The following is a 20,546-nucleotide window of genomic DNA, read 5'->3' as shown; positions in this document are numbered from 1 at the left end:
GAGAGAGAGAGAGAGAGAGAGCGAGAGAGAGAGAGTGTGTGTGTGTGTGTGTGTGTGTGTGTGTGTGTGTGTGTGTGTTTTAATACAAGTGTTTTCTACAAATAAACTTGGCCACCAAACTCTTTCTTTAGTTGCTGGTGTATTTTTGTTTTCATATGTGGCACTGAATGCATTTCTGTAGTTGTGAACAACTACATTTGATTAAAATCTGTCAGATTTATCTTTTTAGCAGGAGAAAAGAAATATGTGTTTCTCCAGAAAGGAAATCAATGTGTCTTTATGATAGATGCAGAGTGGAAGGCTGGGTACTGTCACTTTAAGTGATGAAGCAGAAAGACAGGGTAGCTCCACAGCTATCACCAACCTGCTGCCGACATAGCTGTTGGGAGGCAAAGCCCTGTTTAAATCTCATAATCATTGTTTATAGGATAGACTTACAGTCACTGACCTAATAGTTATTACTCTAACTTGTTAAGTTACAAAGTCTAGCGTCTAAGGTGTCCACAGTTTACTTTGTTTAAATTTTCTTAGCAATATCTTTGAGCCAGAGCTCTACTCTGTTGCTCTTCAGAGAAAGAGTCCTCCCCTCCCCATAGGAAGGCACCAGGTCTGCAAAGGCAGATAACTGTAGCACAGAATCGCCTTTCTCAAGAGAAACAGAAAACAGAAACCAGCTCCCAGGCTATGCCAGAGACACATGAAGCAGAAAACATCCTTAAGGGGACATAATGAGAGACTGCTTCATGGCAAAAATATGTCCAGAGATCTCCCTCCTGTTGAGATCCATGCACCTCCCCAGGACCCCAAGGGTAGATAGAGCTTCAGATAGAACTGTGCTGGATAGAAAAGAAACTTCTGCCCTGACGTTGTGAGGTTATAAGTTTCTCCATTCAGAGATGCTACAACCAGCGGACACTTACCCTATTAAGACTGCCTGAGAAAGTCATGGTGAGCAGAGATTTCTTTTCAGCATGAGTATTAGTGTCTCTGTGGCTACAACCAGCAAAACCATCCTAATGAGCTTGTAAAGGAATGTCAGGGTCTATGAACTCACATGTCAGCTAAAATTACTGTCTCTCTTGCCTCATGAATGACATCTGTCAGTAAAGTATTTGAAGTGCTTGTGACCAATTTCTATAATAATGCTCTATGTATAAGCCCCTCACCTAACCAACTTTTTAAAAATGCTTTGTTGGTTTGTGTTCCTTAATAAGTGTTTTTAGAAGGCATTTTATTGACGTGAGCGTGCACATGTATGCTCTGCATATTAAGACAGGCCTGATTAAACTATTAAATGACATTATATGCAGAGTACCTAGGGAGAGTTTGGAACATCATAGATATTCTTCACAGGTCCATTCCTTATTTATCACACCTCTCTTCAACTTGCATATCCTACAAATTAAATAAATAAGCACAAATAACTAATGCATTTGCTCAAAGCTAAATGACTCTTTTCCTTTTCCCCTAACGTTCACTTTCCACCACCCTTACTTCACGATCCCCAAGCTATTCAAGAATCAGGGTTTAAGAATTACACATTGGGCCTCCCTGGTGGCGCAGTGATTGAGAGTCCGCCTGCCGATGCAGGGGACACGGGTTTGTGCCCCAGTCCGGGAAGATCCCACATGCCGCGGAGCGGCTGGGCCCGTGAGCCATGGCCGCTGAGCCTGTGCGTCCAGAGCCTGTGCTCCGCAACGGGAGAGGCCACAACAGTGAGAGGCCCGCGTAACTAAAAAAAAAAAAAAAAAAAAAGAATTACACATTAAGAATTCATTGGTCACCATCACATCCACTATAAATGATTGGAAGCCTTCCTACAATTTATATAAAATTGAAATGATTAAGATACATTCTTGCATTCTGATAATAGACTCTAGTAATGGTGTTATATGATTCTGATACAGTGATGGATTGGATTTGCTAATGTTTTGTTTATAATTCTTGGTAGAAATTGGTCTTCAAATTCTGTACTATCTTTAGAAGTTATCTTCACAAAATGATTTTAGTACCTTTCCTTTTTATGGTTGAATAGATATTCTATAACACTGGAATTGATTTTTAAAGACTGTAAGGAATTCATCTGTAAAACCATCTAGGTCTGGTGCCTTTTATAGTAATAGATCTTTTACTTTCCAGTCTCAATGATAATTGATCTGTTCATGATTCTTTAAGTGATCATTTGAAGAGTTTGTATTTTTACTAGGAAAACCGGACTCCAGGTTTCCAAATTTATTTCTATAGAGTTGCACATAATATCTACCAGTGAGTTTTCTCCATATCTGTGCTTATGTTTCCTTTACAATGCTGAATTTATTTTGCTTTCTCTCTAACCAGGCTTTACAGGGATGTATCTAGTTCATTAATCTTGCAAAGTACCTAATTTTGATTTTGCCTACCCCTTTTCATGTTTTTTTTCTACATCATAAGTTTTAGTTTTCATCTTTATTAACTACCTCCTTCTTTAGTCCAATTTTTCTTTTACTTTTTAGTTTATTTTAAAATTACTTTCAATCCTTATTTTTTTAAACAATAAAGATAATCTCAGGATATAATTTTTTAAGAGTACAAAGTTTGCTTGAATGTCTCATATAGTATATACTTTACTGTATTATAACTACACTCTCATAGCTGAATAAGCATCACACCTCCATAGTTGCCATATTTGTATTATAATCTTTTATGTATATATTATCTCATACAATGAGAATCTCTTCCTCTTTAAATAATTCTTTGTATTCCTGAAATACTGAGCACAGCTTTTTGCCCATGTAGAACCTCATTAAACACGTGTAGGATTTTTTTTAAAAAATTATGGAAGGCATGAAACTTGCTAGAGTATCTAATTCAGCAAAGCCTATGCACATCTACCCATTTATCTCCAAGAATTAGGTGATGCTGGAAAACTGAATGCTCAGGGGGTGATGCTATTAGAAGAAAGCATCAGATTTAAGCAAGATAGAGCTGGGCTCCAATTCCAACTTTTCCACTTACCAATCAAGTGATTTACCTTTTCCAAACCTCAATTTATTCACATATAAAGCAGGTTAAAAAAAAAAAAGTTCTATCCTCACAAAGCTACTATGAGGATTAAATAATGCATGAATATGCCTGACACATAATAAGAGCTCCACAGCCATGAGCTCACAGTATTATTGTTATTACCATTATTGTTGCAGTAGGGACAGGGTGATGGGGTGGGAAATAATTGAGAGGCAGAAGCCAGGGAAGTGGAAAAGGCGCTGGGAAAAGGACAAGAAAGGGAGGACCTTAGCCCAGTCTTGACCCGGTGATCTTGGAAACACTGATTAAGTAAGGAAATTTTAAATCCTTTCCCTGTAATGTGACATTTCTACAAGCTGGTTCTATATTTCATTTCCACTTTGCTAAATAATGGTACACCAAACGTCTCAAGAGAGTGCCTAAGTTCACCCCAAAGAGGGCTGCAGGGATGGGAGTGGACAAGAGGAGGCAAGATGGGGTAGCAGTAATGTAACCACCAGCTGTCCAGTGAGTGCCCATTTTTGATGAGTACTTCAGCTTGGAGGGTCATTAGTGTGGAGAGAGGTAGAGCCTTTTTTTTTTTTTTTTTTTTTGCGGTACGCGGGCCTCCCACTGCTGTGGCCTCTCCCATTGCAGAGCACAGGCTCCGGACGCGCAGGCTCAGCGGCCATGGCTTGCGGGCCCAGCCGCTCCGCGGCATGTGGGATCCTCCCGGACTGGGGCACGAACCCGCGTCCCCTGAATCAGCAGGCGGACTCTCAACCACTGCGCCACCAGGGAAGCCCGGTAGAGCCCTTTTGCATTCTTTTCTGGGTGAAGTAAAGTCAGGGCAGAAGCAGCTGTAGCTCATCACTGTCTTGAACGGCCAGAGATCTCTCCAAGGCAGAATGGGCTCTGGTGCCAGATGGCCAGGTTCTAATCCCACTCCTGCCATTGACTAGCTGTGTGGCCTCAGACAAGACGTTTGATTTCTCTATGCCTCAGTAAAAGGAGGACTTTATTTACAAACATTTAAATAGAGTTATTTTATGTGCTTTACAAATATTAACCTATTAAATCCTTACAACAAGTATAGGAGGTAGGTCAGATAGGGTGCGGTGAGAATTAAAGGGTGAATATACTTAAAGTATAAGTACTTAAAGTGCTTACAGACCTTGTTGTTTGGCATATAGTGACTACTATGTAAGTATGAGCTGCTGTTATCATTATTATTGTAAATGTCATATATTAGCTGCTGTCCTACTCATTATCATCACATCTTTCTGTTCTGTTGCAGTATGGGACTTGGTTGCATTTTGTCTCTCCTCATTCCATCACCAAGTTCTCCCCACTTCTCAGGCGCAAAGAGTCATTTGAGTATTTCCTTCACATTCTTACCATCTTGCCCTCTACTGTCTACATTCCTCTTCTGCATGTTCTGAGACCCTAGTTCTTCCATCTCATTTAGATGAGTATCAACTCTCCTGGGCCTACAGGGTACCAAGTATAGTGTTAGGTATTCTCACCTACACACAGAGGTCTGTGACCAGACCCAGTCAGAAAGCTATAATTCAATCAGCTGTCTGTTTGCATTTAAAGCCCACTCTTTTTTTTTTTTTTTAATTGGAGTATAGTTGCTTTACAATATTGTGTTAGTTTATACCATACAGCAAAGTGAATCAGCTATATATACACTATTGATACTATGTATAAAATAGATAACTAATAAGAACTTACTGTATAGCACAAGGAACTCTACTCAAGGCTTTGTGGTGACTTAAATGAGAAGGACATCCAAAAAAAGGGGATATATGTATACGTAAAGCCCACTCTTATCCTAATATCCTTAAAATCTCCACCTCGCCTTCCAAACTTTTTTTACCATCACTCTCAAACACTGGACTGGTTTGTTTATAAAACATAACATCCAAATTTTTAAAATAAAGAGTCAAGCTAACTTGATGTTTATATCTTATTCTCAGTTTTCCATATGTTTTAATTTTTTTAAGGTGATGAACTGATTTGCAGCATGTAATATGCTTTCTTGACAAACAATAGTTTCTTATTCTAGCACATAAACCTTTGAGATGATTACACCAATCAACATCTTACTCTACATATTTTAAAGCAATATCTTCAAATAGAGAAAAGTTAGAAACCACCAGATCGTGTCATAAATGCAAATTGTTTAAATATGCATTAGCAAATCCAGAAATGGAATAACTTGAAGCCATAAAAATGATTCTAAGGAAATAAGTCTAGTGATAAGGATGTATTTGATGCTACATTAAATGGAAAAAGCTGGTTACAACATATTATGTAGAATAAGATGCAATTTTATTTACTTACAACAATATATAGCAGTGCAATCACAATGGCTGATTTGTGATGAAAGGGAAAATTCATTTTGGGGGTGCTCTTAGTTTTGCTTTGTATACTCTAATTTTTCTCTGTAATGAGTATACATTGCTTTTATAGTATCAAAAACAATAGAAAAAACTGCATTTTGGTGGAAAACACAGTTGGGCACTTATCTCCACCAGCTGAAACTAGCCTCAGTTAAGCCTTTTAATCTGCTGTCTCATCAGGCCATGCATTTATTTGATAGATGGCTCAGTTGCCTCTGGCCTGTCATGTTGTTATTTGCTTTGAACTCTGAACATCTGGGTGGCAAGGACTAGCTGTCTAATATTGTTTTTTTAGTGTTTGGATATACAGAAAAATACATTAAAATTCTTCTAATCATTAGGATGAATCAAGAACCACTATTCCAATATGTTGAAGGCAAAATCAACCTTCTAAGCTTGGAGCACAAAGAGAAACAAAAGTGACCCATGTCACAGTCCTCTGTCCCCTTCTAGTCACTTCTGCAGAGTACGGCACACTCAGCCACCTTTAAAACAACCACAAACGCAGATTCCTTAACCACTGACTGTATTTTCTTCCTGGTATTACTGAGATTTATCTTAAACTATGCCTTTGCTTCACTACATATGTTAACCACATTCATTAACAATTTTTAAAGTTCTCCTTCTTCTTATCACCCTTAAAGTACACTTTATTTATTAAAAGATAATGAGCACATGTTCAGGAAATAGTAAAAGCCAAGCTTACATTTTTATCGAATTCATATTTTACATTTATATTTTCTGATTAAAATCAGAAGGGTAACTGGTGCTTCCTTCACTTCTACAGGAGAGAAAGACGGGCTGCGCCTCTTGAGAAACAAAAATGTATCTGAAAAAAATTAAAATTCATCTTAAAAAAACATATTATACCTTTACAATGTCAAATACATTAATAATTGGGTGGTAGTGATATTTTTTTTTTATTTGGTCAGTTGGCATTATGTAGACTGCCACAGTGGAAATGATGAACTTTTCTTCAAAAATTAGGATAGCCAATAAAAATTAATTAAAAAAAAAACGGACATAATTAAACAAAACCAAACAAACAATCCCAGACATTTATAGTAAAACCTATAAAAGACCTAAATGGTAAAACAATTATTCTACAATGATCTATGAATTCAATGTAATACCAATAAAAATATACTTAGACTATTTCTATTTTTTTAATTTTTTAAAAGTGTAATGATAAGAATTAGCTACACATATAAGTGCTGTATACTAAACATGGAGAAAGCATAGGTTTTGGGGTTTTTTTAAACATCTTTTTGGAGTATAATTGCTTTACAATGTTGTGATAGTTTCTGCTGTATAACAAAGTGAATCAGCTATATGTATACATATATCCCCATATCCCCTCCCTCTTGCATCTCCCTCCCACCGTCCCTAAACCTCCTCTCTAGGTGGTCACAAAGTACCCAGCTGATCTCCCTGTGCTATGTGGCTGCTTTCCACTAGCTATTTTACATTTGGTAGTGTATATATGTCCATGCCACTCTCTCACTTGGTCTCAGCTTACCATTCCCCCTCCCCATGTCCTCAAGTCCATTCTCTATGTCTGTGTCTTGGTTCCTGTCCTGCCCTTAGATTCTTCAGAACCATTTTTTTTTTTTTTAGATTCCATATATAAGTGTTAGCATACGGTATTTGTTTTCCTCTTCTGACTTACTTCACTCTGTATGACAGTCTTTAGGTCCATCAACCTCACTATAGATAACTCAATTTCATTTCTTTTTATGGCTGAGTAACATTCCATTGTATGTATGTGCCATATCTTCTTTATCCATTCATCTGTCGATGAACACTTAGGTAGCTTCCATGTCCTGGCTATTGTAAATAGAGCTGCAATGAACATTTTGGTACATGACTCTTTTTGAATTATGGTTTTCTCAGGGTATACGCCCAGTAATGGGATTGCTGAGTCGTATGGTAGTACTATTTTTAGTTTTTTAAGGAAACGCCATATTGTTCTCCATAGTGGCTGTATCAATATACATTCCCACCAACAGTGCAGGAGGGTTGCCTTTTCTCCACAACCTCTCCAGCATTTATTGTTTGTAGATTTTTTGATGATGGCCATTCTGACTGGTGTGAGGTGATACCGCATTGTGTTTTTTGTTTGTTTTTTTCTAACATCTTTATTGGGGTATAATTGCTTTATAATGGTGTGTTAGTTTCTGCTTTATAACAAAGTGAATCAGTTATACATATATATATGTTCCCATATCTCTTCCCTCTTGCGTCTCCCTCCCTCCCACCCTCCCTACCCCACCCCTCCAGGTGGTCACAAAGCACCGAGCCGATATCCCTGTGCCATGCGGCTGCTTCCCACTAGCTATCTACCTTACGTTTGTTAGTGTATATATGTCCATGCCACTCTCTCGCCCTGTCACAGCTCACCCTTCCCCCTCCCCATATTCTCAAGTCCGTTCTCCAGTAGGTCTGTGTCTTTATTCCTGTCTTACCCCTAGGTTCTTCATGACATTTTTTTTTCTTAAATTCCATATATATGTGTTAGCATACGGTATTTGTCTTTTTCTTTCTGACTTACTTCACTCTGTATGACAGACTCTAGGTCTATCCACCTCGTTACAAATAGCTCAATTTTGTTTCTTTTTATGGCTGAGTAATATTCCATTGCATATATGTGCCACATCTTCTTTATCCATTCATCCAATGATGGGCACTTAGGTTGTTTCCATCTCCAGGCTATTGTAAATAGAGCTGCAATGAACATTTTGGTACATGACTCTTTTTGAATTATGGTTTTCTCAGGGTATATGCCCAGTAGTAGGATTGCTGGGTCATATGGTAGTTTTATTTGTAGTTTTTTAAGGAACCTCCATACTGTTCTCCATAGTGGCTGAACCAATTCACATTCCCACCAACAGTGCAAGAGTGTTCCCTTTTCTCCACACCCTCTCCAGCATTTATTGTTTGTAGATTTTTTGATGATGGCCATTCTGACTGGTGTGAGGTGATACTGCATTGTGGTTTTGATTTGCATTTCTCTAAAGATTAGTAAGTTGAACATCCTTTCATATGTTTGTTGACAATCTGTATATCTTCTTGGAAGAAATGTCTATTTAGGTCTTGTACCCATTTTTGGATTGGGTTGTTTGTTTTTTTGATATGGAGCTACATGAGCTGATTGTATATTTTGGAGATTAATCCTTTGTTAGTTGCTTCATTTGCAAATATTTTCTCCCATTCTGAGGGTTGCCTTTTCATCTTGTTTATGGCTTCCTTTGCTGTGCAAAAGCTTTTAAGTTTCATTAGATCCCATTTGTTTATTTTTGTTTTTATTTCCATTTCTCTAGGAGGTGGGTCAAAAGCATAGGTTTTTACATAGATAGCATTGAGATATTTGGCTCGTTTTTCGTATCACTTAAGTGATAACTTAAGAAGTTTTAAGTGTAAACTTAAAAAATTAAACTATGGATAGAAAAAATATACAAAAGTTACAACAAAATGAATTTGTTTCTTGTACCTTTATCAGAGGCTTTTGGAAAACATGAAAAGCACAGGTGAAGGTTATTAAAAGGCATATATTTGTAAATAAGTATTATAAGAACTGACATAACTGAATATGAAGAAGTATTTAAAAATGAAAAACATTTAAGAAACATTAGCCTGGAAAAGAGAAGAATAGGGTCTACCTGCTGAAATATTGAATCATGTCCAAATGAAAGAAATCATGTCCAAAAGAGAAGAATAGGTTCTAAATAAATAACAGGATGGAAGAAAAAACAGAGTAACCACATTGTTGCCAACCCCACTTAAAGACAATGACTCATGAGAACTGCCTTTAAACTGTCATGTCTTGGACCAGACTTCTCATGCTGGGCAAATGGTGAATGTCCTTCAACACCTCCTATTCAACAAATATGCCACATACAGGGACTGGTGGACACCTGAGGCAGGGACACAAATCTGAGCCATGGTGCCATAGAAGGAACCAGGAATTTTCCCACAAAAAGGCCACTGATAACTGAGGAAATGCAGAAAATTGAGGAAATGCAGAAAAAACTGGCTGAATGGACACAAAAACAAGACTTGTATATATGTTGTCTACAAGAGACCCATTTCAGACCTAGGGACACATACAGACTGAAAATGAGGGATGGAAAAATATATTCCATGCAAATGGAAATCAAAAGAAAGCTGGAGTAACAATTCTCATATCAGACAAAATAGACTTTAAAATAAAGATTATTACAAGAGACAAAGAAGGACACTACATGATGATCAAGGGATCAATCCAAGAAGAAGATATAACAATTGTAAATATTTATGCACCCAACATAGGAGCACCTCAATTCATAAGGCAAATGCTAACAGCCATAAGAGGGGAAATTGACAGTAACACAATCGTAGTAGGGAACTTTAACACCCGACTTTCACAAATGGACAGATCATCCAAAATGAAAACAAATAAGGAAACACAAGCTTTAAATGATACATTAAACAAGATGGACTTAACTGATATTTATAGGACATTCCATCCAAAAACAACTGAATGGACAAAGATGTCACAAAGAACGAAAACTACAGGCCAATATCACTGATGAACATAGATGCAAAAATCCTCAACAAAATACTAGCAAACAGAATCCAACAGCACATTAAAAGGATCATACACCATGATCAAGTGGGGTTTATTCCAGGAACGCAAGGATTCCTCAATATACGCAAATCAATCAACGTGATACACCATATTAACAAATTGAAGGAGAAAAAACATATGATCATCTCAATTGATGCAGAAAAAGCTTTCAACAAAATTCAACACACATTTATGATAAAAACCCTCAAGAAACTAGGCATAGAGGGAAATTACCTCAACATAATAAAGGCCATATATGACAAACCCACAGCCAATATCATTCTCAATGGTGAAGAATTGAAACCATTTCCACTAAGAACAGGAGCAAGACAAGGTTGTCCACTCTCACCACTATTATTCAACATAGTTCTGGAAGTTTTAGCCACAGCAATCAGAGAAGAAAAAGAAATAAAAGGAATCCAAATCAGAAAAGAAGAAGTAAAGTTGTCACTGTTTGCAGATGACATGATACAATACATAGAGAATCCTAAAGATGCTACCAAAAAACTACTAGAGCTAATCAACGAATTTGGTAGAGTAGCAGGATATGAAATTAATGCACAGAAATCTCTTGCATTCCTATACACTAATGATGAAAAATCTGAAAGAGAAATCAAGGAAACACTCCCATTTACCACTGCAAAAAAAAGAATAAAATACCTAGGAATAAACCTACCTAAGGAGACAAAAGACCTGTATGCAGAAAACTATAAGACAATGATGAAATAAATTAATGATGATACAAGCAGATGGAGAGATATACCATGTTCTCCGATTGGAAGAATCAACATTGTGAAAATGACTCTACTACCCAAAGCAATCTACAGATTCAATGCAATCCCTATCAAACTACCAACAGCATTTTTCACAGAGCCAGAACACAATTTGTATGGAAACACAAAAGACCTCGAATAGCCAAAGCAATTTTGAGAAAGAAAAACGGAGCTGGAGGAATCAGCTTCCCTGACTTCAGACTATACTACTAAAGCTACTGTAATCAAACAGTATGGTACTGGCACAAAAACAGAAATATTGATCAATGGAACAGGATAGAAAGCTCAGAGATAAACCCACTCACATATGGTCACCTTATTTTTGATAAAGGAGGCAAGAATATACAATGGAGAAAAGACAGCCTCTTTAATAAGTGGTGCTGGGAAAACTAGACAGCTACATGTAAAAGAATGAAGTTAGAACACTCCCTAACACCATACGCAAAAATAAACTCAAAATGGATTAAAGACCTAAATGTAAAGCCAGATACTATAAAATTCTTAGAGGAAAACATAGGCAGAACACTCTATGACATAAATCACAGCAAGATCTTTTTTGACCCACCTGCTAGAGAAATAGAAATAAAAACAAAAATAAACAAATGTGATCTAATGAAACTTAAAAGCTTTTGCACAGCAAAGGAAGCCATAAACAAGATGAAAAGACCACCCTCAGAATGGGAGAAAATATTTGCAAATGAAGCAACTAACAAAGGATTAACCTCCAAAATTTACAAGCAGCTCATTGCAACTCAATATCAAAAAAACAGAGAATCCAATCCAAAAATGGGTGGACGACCTAAATAGACATCTTTCTCCCAAGAAGATATACAGATTGCCAACAAAGACATGAAAGAATGCTCAACATCACTCATCATTAGAGAAATGCAAATCAAAACTACAATGAGGTATCACCTCACACTTGTCAAAATGGCCATCATCAAAAAATCTACGAACAATAAATGCTGGAGAGGGTGTGGAGAAAAGGAACATTCTTGCACTGTTGGTGGGAATGTAAATTGATACAGCCACTATGGAGAACAGTATGGAGGTTCCTTAAAAAACTACAAATAGAAGTACCATACGACCCAGCAATCCCACTACTGGGCATATACCCTGAGAAAACCATAATTCAAATAGAGTCATGTACCACAATGTTCATTGCAGCTCTATTTACAATAACCAGGACATGGAAGCAACCTAAGTGTCCATTGACAGATGAATGGGTCAGGAAGATGTGGCACATATATACAATCAAATATTACTCAGCCATAAAAAGAAACAAAATTGAGTTATTTGTATTGAGGTGGATGGACCTGGAGTCTGTCATACAGAGTGAAGTAAGTCAGAAAGAGAAAACAAATACTGTATGCTAACACATATATATGGAATCTAAGTAAATAAAATGGTTCTGAAGAACCTAGGGGCAGGACAGCAATAAAGACACAGACGTACAGAATGGACTTAAGGACACGGGGAGGGGGAAGGGTAAGATGTGATGAAGTGAGAGAGTGGCATGGACTTATATAATATATACTACCAAATGTAAAATAGATAGCTAGTGGGAAGCAGCCGCATAGCACAGGGTGATCAGCTGGGTGCTTTGTGACCACCTAGAGGGGTGGGATAGGGAGGGTGGGAGGGAGACTCAAGAGGGAGGAGAGATGGGGATATATGTATATGTATAGTTGATTCACTTTGTTATACAGCAGAAACTAACACAACATTGTAAAGCAATTATTCTCCAACAAAGTTGTTAAAAAAAAAAGAATTCCAAGGATTCCAGGGAGAGGAAACTGCATGTTCAAAGACACTGAGGTATCACGATATGCTCAGGGAATATACTTCTGTGTGACTAAAGAGCAGGACAGATGGCAAGAAGAGGTCCTGTAGAATCAGGCCCAGTGCACGTTAGCAGAAGTTTTCCTTTCTGCCATGTTAAGAAGTTTGGATTTTGTCTTCAAGACAATTGAAGCTCTTACCGCAAGGATTTTTACAGGGAAATGACATCATTATATTAGCATTTTAATGTTTAAAATATCATTCTGGAAATAGTATGAAATATAGATGGAAAGAATGTAATTTTGGAGACGGTTGCGATGTTTCAGATGAAAAGTATTAAGAAGTGAATTGAGGGTATTGCTATAGGGATGGTGAGACAGAAGCAGAGTCAAGCAGTGGTCAGGAGCTAGCATTGACAGAAATTGTGAATTGCTTTGGTGAAGGAGAAAGAGGAAGGGAAGAATCTAGGAGAATTGTAGGTTCTTGCCTTGGGTAACTGGGTAGATAGTGGCACATTTTCCCAAAATAGGCAATACAGAAAGGAAGGGGTGGGGTGGTCAGGAGAGATAGCACATTTAGTTTTCTAGGTATAGAGTTTATGGTGCCTATAAGATATCAAAGGAAAAAGTTGCATTTACTAGAATGTGAGATTCCTGAGGGTAGCGACTTTGTTGGTTTATTTATTTATTTATTTATTTATTTATTATTTTATTTTAAAAAGGTTAAAATGATATGTATTTTTCTTTTTATTTTTTAATTGGGGTATAGTTGTTTTGCAATGTTGTGTTAGTTTCTACTGTACAGAGAAGTGGAGTTCCCTGTGCTCTACAGCAGGTTCTTATTAGTTATCTATTTTATGCATATTAGTGTATATATGTCAATCCCAACCTCCCAATTCATCCCACCACCACCACCCCACCACCCTGTTCGTTTAGTTCAACGTAATCATTGTTTAGCACATTATCTGGCAGATGATAAATGGTTAGTAAATTCCAGTTGACTATGTGTTTTTGTATGAATTGGGTCTGGATCTCAGGACAATGTTCTAGGCAATTATTAATGCTCTTTGGTTTCCTTACACAGAAAATTCTAGAACCTCTTCTGATGTCCACCAAGACCATTTTAGTTCCAGAAATAGGACAATTCTGGTCCACTCCAAAAGGAGTGAATTACAGAAATCTTACTGAGATTCCTAATGGTCCTATTACTCTTTAACAGATATAAGAAGGGTTGTTTGTTTACTGACAGAAGAAGACAAATTTGCAAAATAAATTTTTAAAGTGATCAGAGTGAGCAGAATGAATGATAAGTCATAGCATTGGAGTGAGCCTCTGATACTTTTTTAATCACATGTGTGGCTTTTAAGTTGCTATTGAAATGGTTAGGAGAGCCAAGTATGATTGCTGAGGATGGCTGTGATCCACATACGCATCAAAACTCTAAAAGAGATTGTTGCATCAGAATGAGAAGCAGTGAGAAATGCAGAGCTCAAGTAGAAATCTGGAAAAGACTTTAAGAAAAAAGAAGGAAAGAGAAAAACACCCTATAGTAAATGGCTGTGCTACTTGGAGAAACTGGAACAAATCTTTTTTTGTCAGAGAAGCTTGAACTACCTGCCTATCCCTTTAAGCATTTTCATGTACAAATCAAACACAGATGGCCCATTACGTTTATGACCTCCTGTCAATTACTCTCGATGGAGCATACATTAATTATTGAAATATTTTCATAGTATATAAGTTGTTAGTGGTTACATTGCCATAGATAATTTCAGTTTTCTGATTAGAAGCCGGTATAAACAATTTTATTTATAAAAATTAATCTCTTGAATGTAGTACAAACTACAAATACAGTAGTAAATTTTTTTTTCCATTTAACAAAGCCAAACTAGAAATCCTGGCCTCTGTCCTTGGAAGTCAGCATTGTTAGCACTGCATACAATACATAAACTCTGTCAAAATCTATTACAATTATATTAAATTTTGATTACTGGAGTTGTTTGTTATTTATGTCTAGAAGATAAAGATAATATTGGGAATAACCCTCTTCTATTCGATGCATAAATTACATCCATAAAATATCTTGTTTTGTAAACAGTAAAATTTAAAAAAAAAGACTAAACTTGGTTGAAGTTTCAAATTGTTGCATCTACTTTAGTTCAAGTAAGTCCATAAACACTTCAGATGGTGGGAAAGTCCACCGAGTGTTTAGACTCTTAACTGGGTTGCTAGTTTTTGTCTGGCTTAATAAACAAAATGCTGGGGTCAGTTAACTGTTGGAGAACAGTAACAGCATTCCAGTGAAGCAGCACCTTCAGAGAATGTGGAGAAACACTTTGAAGAAACTTAGAGAAAAGCCTAGGCATTTTCTGTCACTCTGGGAGGAAGCTATTCATTCAAGAAACATCAACTGAGCACCTACTATGTGCAGGGAACTTCTCTAGGCATTTGGAGTACATTTGAGGGACAAAGCAAAGATTTCTGCTCCTACCAGTGTAGATTCTAACGGAACTGATTGCCTCCTTTAATCCTCGGACAGCTGAGCTAACTTACCTAAGGTCACTCAGCAAAAAGGTAGTCAAGACAGAATAAGAGCCCAGGTTGTCAGAGTCCATGTTCTTAACCCACCAGCTCTCTCAGGCCGTTACTGTTTCCAACTCACCTTTCTCTGGGTCCTTGAGACATGAATACTTATATGTTGTTAGCTAAACTTTCTTCAGTAAAAGTCTTCAGTTAGGCAGATTAACCCTAAAAGAAAAAGAAAAAAGTTGTCTTTATCTATTCTCTCTGAAATTCACTTTTGAAAAGAATGTTTAGGCAAAGAATGGTACAAAGGAGATAGTCATCACAGGAATGCTGATTTCACAGCCCAGTGGGATAAGGTGGCCCTGGAGGCAGCAGGCAAAGTCAACATGCTTCTTTCATTGGCTTCTTTCTCTGGCCAAAGCCAAAGAGGGTTAAAAACTATAATTCTCGAGAGAGATGAATAGGCAGTGCTGATGGCACTCTGCTTTCACAACGGGTTTGCGCAACATGGAAAAGAGCAATTCCCACATACCTCAGCTGCAACTAAGGCTGCAGAATTATGGTTCCCAGCTAGAATCATGCCACAGGATGGAAATTTAGCATATATACCAGGTGCAAATCATCTACCAGTGAGCAATGCTTATATATTGGACCCCTCTCAGACATTCATAAGAAACATGACCAGTGGGGAGAATTCATGTAAAATTTATTGACATATTAATAAATGCTGTTCAATTAATTTTGGGTGTTAATTTTGCAAAATTAAACGGTAATGTATTTTCATATCATTAATAATGAAACTCTCAAGTTTATTTAGCACTTCATATTTTTTTAATTGAAGTATAGTTAATTTACAATGTTGTATTAGTTTCAAGTATACAGCAAAGTGATTCAGTTATATATATATACATATATATATATATATGTATATATATATTCTTTTTCACATCCTTTTCCCTTATAGCTTATTACAAGAGATTGAGTAGAGTTCCCTGTGCAATAAAGTAGGACCTTGTTGTTTGCCTATTTTATATATAGTAGTGTATATATGTTAAACGCAAACTCTTAATTTACCCCTCCCACACTAACCCTGCATTTCATATTTTTAAAACCTTTTGGTAAAAGAGAGAGCGGGTCAGAGACTTCAGATGACTTGTCTGAGGTCACCTCAGGTTTAGCAGAGAACAGCCTAGAACCTAAGCTTACCGGTTTACATCAGGTTCTAGACACTCCTTCAGGCTTCTTATTTGATCCTCGCCAAAGGAGATAGAGAAGGTATTATCATGTCCATGGACAAGTGAGAGCCCAAAGCTCAGAAACTCAGAGCAAGTCAGTGTTTAATTCAGTTCAAAAGCAAGTAACCAGGCATACAAAGTCCAGCGAGGGTGTGTGGGTGAGGAGGGCATGGGTAGGAGAAGCTAAGGCACACAAAGATAGAAAATGCAATAATAGAAGTATGTGCAAGGTATGGAAGTTGTACAGAGGTGGAAGTAATTAACTTCATCTAGGATTAAATAAAGATTCAACTAGTTGCAAATATATCTGTGTTGTAATCAAAACTCCAATGATCTTGTGACTGGTGATGCAGTGTCTAAAGCTGTTGATTTTTATGAGATTGAACAAGAAAATTACATGAGAATCTTGGAAAAAATAGACTTATGCTTACTGAATCAGAAACTTTGGAGATTCCCCCAAGTGATTTCCTCTCCACATTCAAGTCTGAAGAGCACTGGTCTACAACATCCCTCTCCTATTATACCTTAATCCTATCAGAAAAAATCAGGCAACTTGACATAGACTGTTCTTAGCGAACCCATGAGGACTCCAAGCCAGCTAGGCTTCCATCTCCAATTTCCTTCCCAGTCTAGTGTTCTCGATGTACATCACCCTCTGATCAAGGATTACAAAATACTCAATTAAAATTTTCTCTTAAATTTTGTTGAAATTCAACATCTAATTCACGGGCTATCAAGTGTTTCAAGCATTCCAAAATTCACCTTTAAAATATTTGGAAAGTAAATCACCATTTGTACATCTCTAAATTCCCAGTAATTCTCCCATTTCCCACATTTCTAATCCCATCTGCTGGTTTTCTTTGACCCCTTATAAGATAATCAATCCATCAAGATGCAGAGACCTGGGTGTGTTTACAGTGGCTGGGGAAGCTATGATGAATTCTACCCTGTGCTGAAGCTTCAGGTTTCTCTTACAAGTGTTTGTTTAAACCAGGCTCCTCGAGAGCAACTGGGGCAGTTTCTACTTGTTTGCAATTGTTCTCTTCCCGGCTTGGGGAACCCCTCCAGCCTCCATCCTGGGATAAGAGAAGAAGGAATTATCCTCCTCTGCTCCAATTCTCACTACTCAGCTAGGGGCAGTAGAGCTAGTATAACTCATTACTGTAACATTAAAAGAAATTTTAAATAAATAAAATTACTTGCAAGTCTACCATCCTGACAAGTTCATGGTCCATATATATATAAAGTTAAGTTTATGTATGGGTTTGCTTTTTAACTTTCCTTAAGAGTACATCACAAACTTTTTTCGATATTGCTATAGACTTCATAGCCTTTTACTGCAATCTTGATATGCTATGTGTATGGAATAAATCTACTACTCTTGGACATCGAGTTGGCTTCCAATTTTTCATTATGAGAAATAAATTTTAAAAGCTCATTTTAGAGATTTTTAGAGATTCAATCCCAATATTGAACAATTATCCTTAAAGAAAAGAAAAAAACTGGCCCAAAGTAGCCAGGATTACTTTGTTAACTTCCATTAGCCTACCCATAAGTATATATCATTAGTCACAAGAGGGACCAGGCAGAAAAGTATAAAGAAAATTATATAAAATTTATCCTTATCTTTAAAAATCAGCTGAATATACATGTTCTATTGAGACCCAAAAGTATCATTTTCATGTATGAATTACTATAAATAATATAGACTAAAATATATTAGTTATTAATACACATGGGTTAGCTTCATTGCACTGAAAGTTTCTGAGTTACAAACAATTCATGGGTTACATAGTAGGCCATTTCCTGATTGATGCCTGCACTTGGGTAGAGCCGACTAGAGATTTGCTATAGCCTAACATTTTAATAAAGCTGTAATTTGATTACATTCTCACTTTCTGTTTTAGACTGTAGAGCTGAAAACACATTACTATCCCTCACATAGAATCTGTTTAACCTTTATTTAGATTACACTCAATCCAGCCATTGCACTGAGAACCAGCCCAACATCTGACTTCTGTTTTCCCTTTTCTGTTCTACTACCTGTCATTGGCCCCTCAGTAATGGTGACACTTATTTTGGTGAAGCATGAGGATGACAGTAGAAGCCTCAAGGAGTAGCCCACCTTTGAGGACAAGGGCTCCTCTGGCATTTCAGGCCATGAGAAGGGTGGAGAGGCAGAAAAGTTGAGGGAAGCAACTTTTTTTTTTTTTTTAGTTATTACTATCTTTATTTTATTAATGAAGCAAAGTGACTAATTTTTCTACAGCTACACATTTAGTAAATGACAGAGTTAGATTTTTTTGTTGTTATTAGTTTCTGCTTTATAACAAAGTGAATCAGTTATACATATACATTTGTTCCCATATCTCTTCCCTCTTGCGTCTCCCTCCCTCCCACCCTCCCTATCCCCCCGCTCCAGGCAGTCACAAAGCACCGAGCTGATCTCCCTGTGCTATGCAGCGGGAAGCAACTTTTTGTTGTTGTTGTTTTGCTAAGTAGATGATCAGCAAAGGAGAAGGAAAAAAATAAGTTTTAAAAGATGGTTTGGGGATAAATCATGGAGGGCTTTGAATGACAGGAGAAAGAGTCTGGATAATAAGAAAGTATTTTAAGCAGGAGTAAATCAAAACCAGATTGCGCTTTGTAAAGGTTTAGCTCGGTGAAATGGATGGAAGAGAGAAGGGCCTGCCGAGGCTAAGTAACTAGGGAGCCACAGATGGTTAAAAGCTGGTGAGAAGGGTCTGGATGAAGAGGCAGGAGTAAGAAGGGAGAGGAGGACATGTGTGTAAGAGAAGAACAGAAATCATTGGGTGAAGGGGACAAGAAAGTTGATCTTAGCAATATGTTCTCAGGACAATCTCCTTCACAGGCCCGAAGTCCTAAGCAAACACCACTTTGTTACAAGGCCATCTTCTAAAATAGTAAAAATCTATAGGCCTCAGGTATCAAACTGGCTGAAACAATTGTTTGCACCTGGGCACGAATGTTGTGATTGAAATGGAAATGTGTCATTGACTTTCTGACCACATTTGAAAAGGACCAATAGGTGTGGTTTGGTTTGTTTTTTTGAGTAATGTTGCCCAATCTCTGAATGGCTGACTACCTCAGTGGACATGAGCCACCCAATTTCTCAACGTCTGGTAAGTGATTAGGCTGCCTGGCCCCGCCTGCCCTGGAAGAAGGAAAATTCAGTGAGAAAGTCACAATGGATGTTCTCCGTCTTCTTGGAGAAGCAAAGGCAATGTTAAAGAAAAAATGAGGGCTTCCCTGGTGGCGCAGTGGTTGAGAGTCCGCCTGCCGATGCACGGGACACGAGTTCGTGCCCCGGTCTGGGAAGACCCCACATGCCGCGGAGCGGCTGGGCCCGTGAGCCATGGCCGCTGAGCCTGTGCGTCCGGAGCCTGTGCTCCGCAACGGGAGAGGCCACAACAGTGAGAGGCCCACGTACACACCCCCACCAAAAAAAAAAAAAAAAGTAAAAGAAAAAATGAGAAAATGCAAGAGGGAGGAGATGTGAGGATATATGTATATGTATAGATGATTTACTTTGTTATAAAGCAGAAACTAACACACCATTGTAAAGCAATTATACTGTAATAAAGATGTTAAAAAAAAAGAAAAGAAAAGAAAAAATGAGAGTGACTGAGTGACGTGTGGGTTTAAGTAGAGTTGAGAAAAGTTGTATCAGAGATTCTGGTAGGACTCACTGAAAATTAAAATTGGTAAATAATTTGGCAGTAACTATTAAAACATAAAATATGCATATCCAACAATTTCACTCTAAGTAGCCATGCTAGAAAAATACTCATAGCAAATTAGTATTATGCATATGAGCACATGAGAAATATTTTGGCACGTAAGGAAGTATGTACAGGGATATTCGCTGCAGTGCTGTTTATAATAGCAAAAAGGTGAAAAGAATCTTCCTGTATATTGATTGTACAGGAATAATATGGCTATGTTACTAGTCATAACATGGGCAATCTAGAAACAGAAAGCATGTTGTGTATCTGTTCACTAACAAGATAAGCTCTCCAAGACACTGATGAGTGAAAATATCAAGTGCATAATGATATTTAGAATATGACACATGTTTTATACCAAAGACATCTTTCCTCTAAAATAATTTATTTTTTTTTAAGTCAAGTGAGCTTTAATCCAGGGGTTAGTGGTTGAATAGCAATAGATGATAGACAGACAGACAAGCAAACCTCCACTGGCAGTCTCCATTA

The 20,546-nt window shown here is 37.4% G+C and overlaps 1 long non-coding RNA gene across 9 annotated transcripts in view; it reads right to left on the bottom strand.

Moving 5' to 3' along the window:
* LOC109551786 (uncharacterized) overlaps positions 1 to 20,546 on the bottom strand; it is an 86,607-nt gene that overhangs the window by 3,660 nt on the left and 62,401 nt on the right. For 4 of the 9 annotated variants that reach the window (XR_012330263.1, XR_012330265.1, XR_012330264.1 and 1 more), the window contains 2 exons: positions 15,104 to 15,298; positions 3,775 to 6,219 (listed from right to left, as the gene is read on the bottom strand). This is a non-coding gene — a long non-coding RNA (uncharacterized lncRNA). Of the gene's footprint in view, positions 1 to 1,315; positions 1,396 to 3,774; positions 6,220 to 15,103; positions 15,299 to 20,546 lie in introns of those variants that run through there. The other 5 variants (XR_012330266.1, XR_012330269.1, XR_012330270.1 and 2 more) reach the window with 3 other exon arrangements.

The sequence above is a fragment of the Tursiops truncatus genome, chromosome 2, assembly GCF_011762595.2.
Source record: "Tursiops truncatus isolate mTurTru1 chromosome 2, mTurTru1.mat.Y, whole genome shotgun sequence".
Taxonomy (NCBI): Eukaryota; Metazoa; Chordata; class Mammalia; order Artiodactyla; family Delphinidae; genus Tursiops; species Tursiops truncatus.
Note: the sequence above shows the minus strand (reverse complement) of the source record. Positions and strands in the feature narration are given on the sequence as shown.